Source organism: Theropithecus gelada, unplaced genomic scaffold (assembly GCF_003255815.1).
Source record: "Theropithecus gelada isolate Dixy unplaced genomic scaffold, Tgel_1.0 HiC_scaffold_501, whole genome shotgun sequence".
Lineage (NCBI taxonomy): Eukaryota > Metazoa > Chordata > Mammalia > Primates > Cercopithecidae > Theropithecus > Theropithecus gelada.
This window is the reverse complement of record NW_020261614.1, coordinates 613-9,168: the sequence shown is the minus strand read 5'-3', so window position 1 is coordinate 9,168 and position 8,556 is coordinate 613. Positions and strand designations below refer to the sequence as shown.

General features: G+C 41.2%; 1 pseudogene; it reads right to left on the bottom strand.

Annotated features, from left to right (window-relative positions):
• Positions 1-5,008: 5,008 nt before the first annotated feature.
• On the bottom strand, positions 5,009-5,107 carry LOC112617838 (annotated as a pseudogene).
• Between the last annotated feature and the right edge of the window lie 3,449 nt (positions 5,108-8,556).

Genomic DNA, 8,556 nt, shown 5'->3' with positions numbered 1-8,556 from the left:
ACTCTGGCCTGGGCCACAGAGTAACACTCCATCTCAAAAAAAAAAAAGAGTAGTAGGAACTATGTTTTCATTCCCCTAATCTGGGTTTACATTAAAACAGTTTCTGAATTTCTTTTATTAGTGACTATCACCGTTAGCATGGCATAGATTTTATCAAACAATGTGTGAACATTCTGGAGTTGAATTCTGGAGCTCTGATTGATCCATACTTCTTGGATTGTTTTGCTCTGACATCAGGATGATAGGCATATGATAGCTGGGAATAAACAGCTGAATCAGGCACTGCTATGGCTATGCTAAACTCTTTAAACATGTCCTGCAGAGGACTCCTTCAATGTGGATGGACACATTTTAAAGGTTGAATGATGTATTTGATAAAATGTTTAACAACAAAATATAGTTCTTATAAGCCCTAATCTAAGACCAAGATTAAAAAGTTATAGCTAATATTTATTGCATACTTACTAAAGTACTTACTACTTAACATATGTTAAGCCCTCTACTGCATTATGTTGTTAAATCCTCACAACCACCCTATTAGAAAGCTGCTATTATTACTACTTTACAGATAAGGAAACTGAGATTTAAAAAGATGAAGTTACTTGTCTAGGAAAATATGGTCAGTGAGTAGAAACAAGACTCTAAGATACACACACAGCCCCATATGACAATTCAGAGCAAATTAATTACCCTGGGATAATATGGCTAAAATGTTAGTACATGAACATGGTGCTTCAAATTTTAGTGTCAAATGCCAGCAACTATATTATTTATTTCCAAATATGTTTCTTAATCCCATGACCCAGAGAGTTAATTGCTAAATATCACATTTACACCTGGGGAAGTAGTTTATACTTAATTTAAAAAAAAAAAATCACCTCTATAATACTTCTATGTTATTATTATAAGTTCTCTAAGGGAATGGTAGAAGACAGGTTCCTGAACAAACACAGTAAAAAGCTGTTCTCTAAATAGCTAACCTCAATTGTCTTAGTGACCTTGGACACATTACTTGGAATGTTTGCAAGGGTATAATAACTGTGACTTCATTTAGGCGAAACAAGTGCTTCTGCAAATGTTTACATGGTCCTAATTGCCCAAACCTTTTACTAGTGTTTCCCTGCGACATCATTTTTCATTTAGCCAATAAATAGAAACACTTGTAAAAATGTTTGCTTAAAACAACCTGCAAACAAATGTTTCTGTCAAAAGAATTAAAAGAAATATTTCAAATTAGATGTTATGATCAATAATTCAAACATATTTTGATGATTAAGGCATACTGAAATAAATTGCTGACCAGGCACAGTGGCTCATGCCTGTAATCCCAGCACTTTGGGAGGCCAAGGCAGGCGGATCACCTGAGGTCAGGAGTTCAAGACCAGCCCGGCCAAAATGGAGAAACACCGTCTCTACTAAAAATACAAAAATTAGTTGGCTGTGATGGTGGGTGCCTGTAATCCCAGCTACTCAGGAGGCTGAGGCAGGAGAATCTCTAGAACCCATGAGGCAGAGGTTGCAGTGAGCCGAGATCATGCCATTGCACTCTAGCCTGGGGGACAGGGAGAGACTCCATCTCAAAATAAATAAATTAATTAATTAAATAAATAAACTGCCTCCTTCTAAAACTAACTTGACTTTTTTTGGGGGGACAGGCAAATATCAATGTATGTGGGGTTCAAACAAAATAACAAAATTGACCCACAACCTTCTGTCTTGTTTCTATAATCTACTAAAAGATGATATGCTGGCTGGGTGTGGTGGTTCACACCTATAATCCCAGCACTTTGGGAGGCGGTGGCAGGTGGATTTCCTGAGCTCAGGAGTTCGAGATCAGCCTGGGGAACAGGGTGAAACCCTGTCTCTATCCAAAATACAAAAACCTAGCCAGGCATGGTGGTGTATGGCAGTGGTCCCAGCTACTCAGGGGGCTGAGGTGGGAGGACTGCGGGAGCCTGGGAAGCAGAGATTGCAGTGAGCCGAGATCGAGCCACTGTACTCCAACCTGGGTGACAGAGTGAGACCCTGTTTAAAATACATATATATATATATATATATATATATATATATATATGCCCTGGTTTCATATTACCATACTACCATGAAAATACAGAGGCCATAGCTAACCTTTCAGCATAGGGCAACCACTTTTGAACCACAATATTTGGAATTAGCCAATCTGGGCCTCAACTTTCTATGTATCATTATGAGAAGTTTGATTCTGGACAAGCGACTTGAATCTGAATTTCAGTTACTCTGTATCCATGGGGGACTGGTTCCAGGACCCCCTCAGATACTAAAATCCACAGATGCTCAAGTCCCTTATAGAAAATTGTGTAATATTTGCATACAACCTACGCACATCCTCCCGTAAGTCATCTCTAGGTTACTTACAAGATCTATTACAGTGCCTACACATCCTCTCATCTGGTGGAGTCAATGTGGTATTCAGCATTTAGCAAACTCAAGTTTTGCCTTTTAGATCTTTGTGGAATTTTTTTTTCCTAATATTTTTGATCCATGGTTGGCTGAATCTGCAGATGTGGAACCCACAGATGCAGGAGGCCAACTGTAATTTGTCTGTGATGTAGGGCAAATAAGGATACCTCTCTCACCTTTTTCAGAGTGCAAATCAAATAACATAATGTAGTGTTTTATGAACTCCAAAGCAGTGTACAGGATGCCCATCAGTTGTCTGATATCAACGAAAAGGTCACCACATTCTCTTTGATCTCCATTATAAATCAACGAACTGGTGGAGGGAGTGGCGACAGCACTCGGTTTAGGAAGCTTCGAAATAAGGTTTTAATCTACTCAAGGTTCCTCCAGCATTTTCAAGGCAGTAGGAGTTGCTGTGCATCAGCTTTTCTGGTGGTCTTGGAAAGGACGGATTCAGTGGCGCAAGTGTTGCAGTGTTGCATAAAAATTCAAAAGGAATATCTCTTCTCAAAAAAGTAAAAAACGAATAAAACCCATCTTTGCCGCCCAAGTTTCCCCACAGCTAGGATATTTTCCCCTTTCTCTCTTTTTTTTTTGTAAGTTTCTTGAAGAAACTTGTTCTTTATACTTTCTGACTCCATTTCTCATTGCCCATTCATTCTCCCCTCAAGAAGCAGTCTGATTCTGCCCCAGCTGAAACTTCACAGGAAAAGGTCACCAATGATTTTCTTTTTGCTAAACCCTAAAGACTTTTCACTCAGCATCTGACCTAACCACACAGCAGTATTTGACCTACTGAACACCCACTCCTTGCACTCTCTCATGAATTCACGGATGCCCTCTCCTGGTATTTCTCCAACTCTGGAGGCTCCTCCCACTACCTTCTATGGGCTCCCCTTCCTATGCCCATATTGTACATGTGGGTATTCCTGTTTTGCCCATAACCCTCTTATCTGGTTCCTCGTCTGCCCTCCCTGAGTGATCTTCATCCTGTGGCTTCAGCTGCAATTTACGTGGCAGACAAGAAACATATTACTCTCCGGCCAGGCACAGTGGTTCACACCTGTAATCCCAGCCCTTTGGGAGGCCAAGGCAGGTGGATCACGAGGTCAAGAGATCGAGATGATCCTGGCCAACATGGTGAAACCTCATCTCTACCAAAAATACAAAAATTAGCTGGGGGTGGTGGCACGCGCCTGTAGTCCCAGCTACTCGAAAGGCTGAGGCAGGAGAATTGCTTGAACCTGGAAGGCGGAAGTTGCAGTGAGCCGAGATCACGCCACTGCACTCCAGCCTGGCGACAGAGCGAGACTGTCCCAAAAAGAAAAAAAAAAAAGAAACACATTACTCTCAAGCTCTAGACCTGCATATGCAACACTGAACTCATCTTATCTCAAAACTGCCCCTCCTCTCAGCATTCACCATAGAGTAAAGGACATATCCTCTGTCGCCAAAAGATAAACATCATTCTTGATCCTTCTGGCTCCCTCACCTGCAATCACTCCAAATCAGCAAGTCATATGAATTCTCATCTACAGCATTGGCTACATCTACCCATTTCTCTGTCTCCACTGCCTTCATTCAATCACCACCATCCAATCTTCTTCCCTTCAGTCTTACCCTCCTCTAATCCATTCACCACACTGCAACCAAAATGTTCTTTCCAAAATTAAAACCTATTGCCATTTGGATAAACTACACACATCTTAACATTACCTGAAAGAGTTTATGGCCACCTACCTTCTTGGCCTTATCTCTTTAATCTCTCTCTCTACCCCTACCCTCACCCCACACCCACTCCCACCTCACCCTCACTCTATATCTACCTATAAAGAATTTATACAGGCCAGGAGCAGTAGCTGATGCCCGTAATCCCAGCACTTTCAGCTGTGATTGTGCCACTGCATCTCAAAAAAGAAAAAAAAAAAAAGATTTATAGAAACTGGAACCAGGTGCGGTGCCTCACACCTGTAATCCCGGCACTTTGGGAGGCCAAGATGGGAGGATTGCTGGAGGCTAGGGGTTCAAGACCATCCTGAGCAACATAGTGAGACCCCATCTCTACAAAAAAATTTTTAAAAGTTAACTAGGCATGGGGGTGTGAACCTACAGTCCCAGCTACGCAGTAGGCTGAGGTAGGAGGATCGCTTGGGCTCAGGAGTTTGAGGCTGCAGTGAGCTATGATCACGCCACTGCATGCCAGCTTGGGCAATAGAATAAGACCTTGTCTGAAAACAAAACCAAACCTGGAATTTTCCACATGCTTTCTCACCTATCTTGTTTCCTCTGCCTGGAACACTGTTTTCCACCACCATCACCCTCATCTTCTTTATCACCAGTCCCCTCCTTACCTCCCACCCACACACAAACAATCTGGCTAAGTGTAATTCAGCTGTCCGGTCCTTGATGAGGAATCACATCTCTCCTGACCTCCAGGTCCATTTTGAATGGCCTCTTATATGCTACCACAGCACCTAGATTTCCTCCACTATTATGCATCTCAAGCTATTTTTTTTAACTTTATAATTTTTTACCATTGGTATAAACCATACACATCTTAACATTACCTGAAAGCACTCTTCACAGATTTGCATGTCATCCCTGCACAGAAGCCATGCTAATCTCTGTGTTGTTCCAGTTTTAAGGTATGTGCTGCCGAAGTGAGCACACAAGTTATTTTCAAATGGCTTGTTTACTGTTGGTCTCCCCCACTAGACTGTAAACTTCATGAAGGCATGGACTGTGCCTGTCTTGTTCATTCCTACCTCCAAGTACTGTGCCATGGCACAAAACAAGTGCTCAATCCTTACATGCTGAATCAACAAATCAATGAATCCCTGAAGGTGGAAGAGAAGCTGTTCTGGAAAAGTGATAGTGCTGGTAAACGTGGATCAAGAACATGTAGGAGGAGATCATTCAGCTAATTTCCTGGAACAAAAAATCTGCTAGTTATATATCTGATGTTTCTAACCTATAACACATGTTTTTTGTTCTGTGACTGAAAAATCAACATTTATATAATCACACCTACAGAATACAAGATGAAGTAGATATTTAACAATTTCCCAGTTACATAAGTATTCACAGGTAAACTGGATAATGCCAGATAGAACAGCTTTAGTTTGTACTGAATTATAAACTGGTTACACTAGGCAGGAGAACTGGATAAATAAATCTCTACCATGGTCACAAATGTGGCATATCATATGATTGGGGGATTCTATTTGAACCACATAACTCAAATGAACAATTAATGAGTGTATGAAAAACAAACAAAATGTTAATGAAAACAGCATGCCTGCCATCTTAATGCAATGGCCTCCATATTTTGACTTTGGCTTTTGCTCATAACTCATACTGTCATCAAGATTAATTACTTATGGAACAAATAAAACTTTTACCTTGTCAGCACGAAGGCAAATTATGCATGTTTTTCAATGTCTGGTATGATCCACAGTAGCCAATGAAACAGAGCAAACATAACGCATGGAATTTATTGCTGGTGGTCATTTTTATCACACTGTCACTCAGCACTGAGTTCTCTGAATTAATTGGCTTGCGTCAGAAACTCCAAGCTAGGATGTAGTTCAGTTCCTTATGAACCAAATGCCAAATGTACTCTAAAAGGAGAAAGCAAGAAGAAAAAAGCAACTCCTTGCTATCTAGATATCCCTGCAGACTTTTTCTTCTAAGGGCTTAACATTTGCTGAAGCAAATCAGCATTTGGCCAGCAACCGATGGGGCCACAGACACTCTCTGTACTTTTCTAGGGGTATTGGGGGACAGGGTGACATGAAATAGGATAGGATGACAATGGGAAAATAAAAGTAACAGCAGCAGTAGCTTGGTGCTGCTGGTAACTGTCTAGAGATAAAGAATCCTAAAAAACCTGCCCAATCTAACCTTCTCCAAGTTCCCATTAAAGTCAGGTCTTTTGAAACCAGTAATTAAATTAGTACCTGTCTACCTGCCTACTTTTTTATATGTAAATGAATGACTTCAAGTCTTAAGCAAAGGCTATATACAAGATTAAACTGTAATAGAGTATGTCAAGTATCTCATAAATATTCAGTAAATATTAGCCTTGGATGTTTTTTAATGAAGACGTTACTGGGCTAGGGCCAGCTTGGTTTTCCTAATCAGGCACCATTTTTTTCTGTAAATGGTTACATATTCTTCACAGTTGTTTTTCACTAGTATAATTAACCTGAGTCCTTAGCCCAAAACCTACATCCGTCAATCTATAAGAAAACAAAATACTTTTAATGAACATTCAGCTATGTGCCTACTTTTTCTATTATTTCTCTGTGACATTCAGTGATCCTTCTACCATGAAACTTTCACTTATTACCCTACTGAGAAATAAGTTTCCAACTTTATTTTCAATCTTTTCAATAATAATGTTTTCTATATCTTGTTTTATTTAAAAAATCACTTTCTGCCACATACTTATCTATGGGTTTTATTATCTCCAGTATTTGACTGTATAGTGTTTTATAGTCATTGTATTCCCCACAATGTAGAGACTTAACAGCTTTTAAAATAATGTTTTTTTTTTTTTTTTTTTTTTTTTTTTTTGAGACGGAGTCTCGCTCTATCGCCCAGGCTGGAGTGCTGTGGCCGGATCTCAGCTCACTGCAAGCTCCGCCTCCCGGGTTTACGCCATTCTCCTGCCTCAGCCTCCGAGGAGCTGGGATTACAGGCGCCCGCCACCTCGCCCGGCTAGTTTTTTGTATTTTTTAGTAGAGACGGGGTTTCACCGGGTTAGCCAGGATGGTCTCGATCTCCTGACATTGTGATCCACCCGTCTCGGCCTCCCAAAGTGCTGGGATTACAGGCTTGAGCCACCGCGCCCGGCCTTAAAATAATGTTTATTGAGTTCTGTGATTATAAATAAGTACTACATGTTCATTGCTTGTCATTTTGAAAATATGGAAGAGAATAAAGGGCAAAATAAACAATGCCTATTCACCCTCCACTGGAAAAAAAGCACTGCCCCGTTGTGGCCCTTTCAGCCCTTACGTAGATTTTGTTTTTTTAAACATAGTTCAGAGCTTACTACAGATACGCATTTTTTCCCAACTAGCAATCATTTCCACAACTAGCAAACACCTTTCCACACTTTTAAACTTCATTAAGAAATCCTTGGCTGAGCGTGGTGGCTCATGCCTGTAATCCCAACACTTTGGGAGGCCGAGGCGGGCGGATCACGAGGTCAGGAGTTCAAGACCAGCATGACCAACATGGTGAAACCCCGTCTCTACTAAAGAATACAAAAATTAGCCGGGTGTGGTGGCACACGCCTGTAATCCCAGCTACTTAGGAGGCTGAGGCAGGAGAATCACTTGAACCCGGGAGGCAGAGGTTGCAGTGAGCCAAGATTGCACCACTGCACTCCAGCCTGGGTGACAGACTGAGACTGTCTCAAAAAAAAAAAAGAAAGAAAGAAATCCTTTTGGCCGGGCATGGTGGCTCACACCTGTAATCCCAGCACTTTGGGAGGCCAAAGCAGGTGGATCATGAGGTCAGGAGATTGAGACCATCCTGTGAATGGTGAAACCCCATCACCACTAAAAATACAAAAAATTAGCCAGGCGTGGTGGCGGGTGCCTGTAGTCCCAGCTACTCAGGAGGCTGAGGCGGGAGAATGGCGTGAACCCGGGAGGCAGAGCTTGCAGTGAGCCAAGATCGCGCCACTGCACTCCAGCCTGGGTGACACAGCGAGACTCCGTCTCAAAAAAATAAAAATTTTAAAAAAAATCCTTTTTAGTGTCTATATAACACTGTATCTATTGATGACACCATAATTTGTTCCCCTGTTTTGGGGCATTCAGGTTATTACACGTTTTTTTCTAAATAAAGTTATATTGAGCATCGTTGAACATTAACTTTTAAAATATTTCTGAAAAATTCCTTTGGATGGACTCTAGAAGTGGAATTAACTGGGTCAAAAGGTAGGAGCATCATTGAGGCTTTTCATACATTCAGCAATGAGCTGTTTGGAAAGGTTACAGCAATTGTGCATCCCTCCTAGCATTTGCAAGTGTCTGCTGCACTGCACACTAACTGGTGTGGAGGAGTTTTGAAAATTTATGTTAATTTGAGATTTGGAAAAAA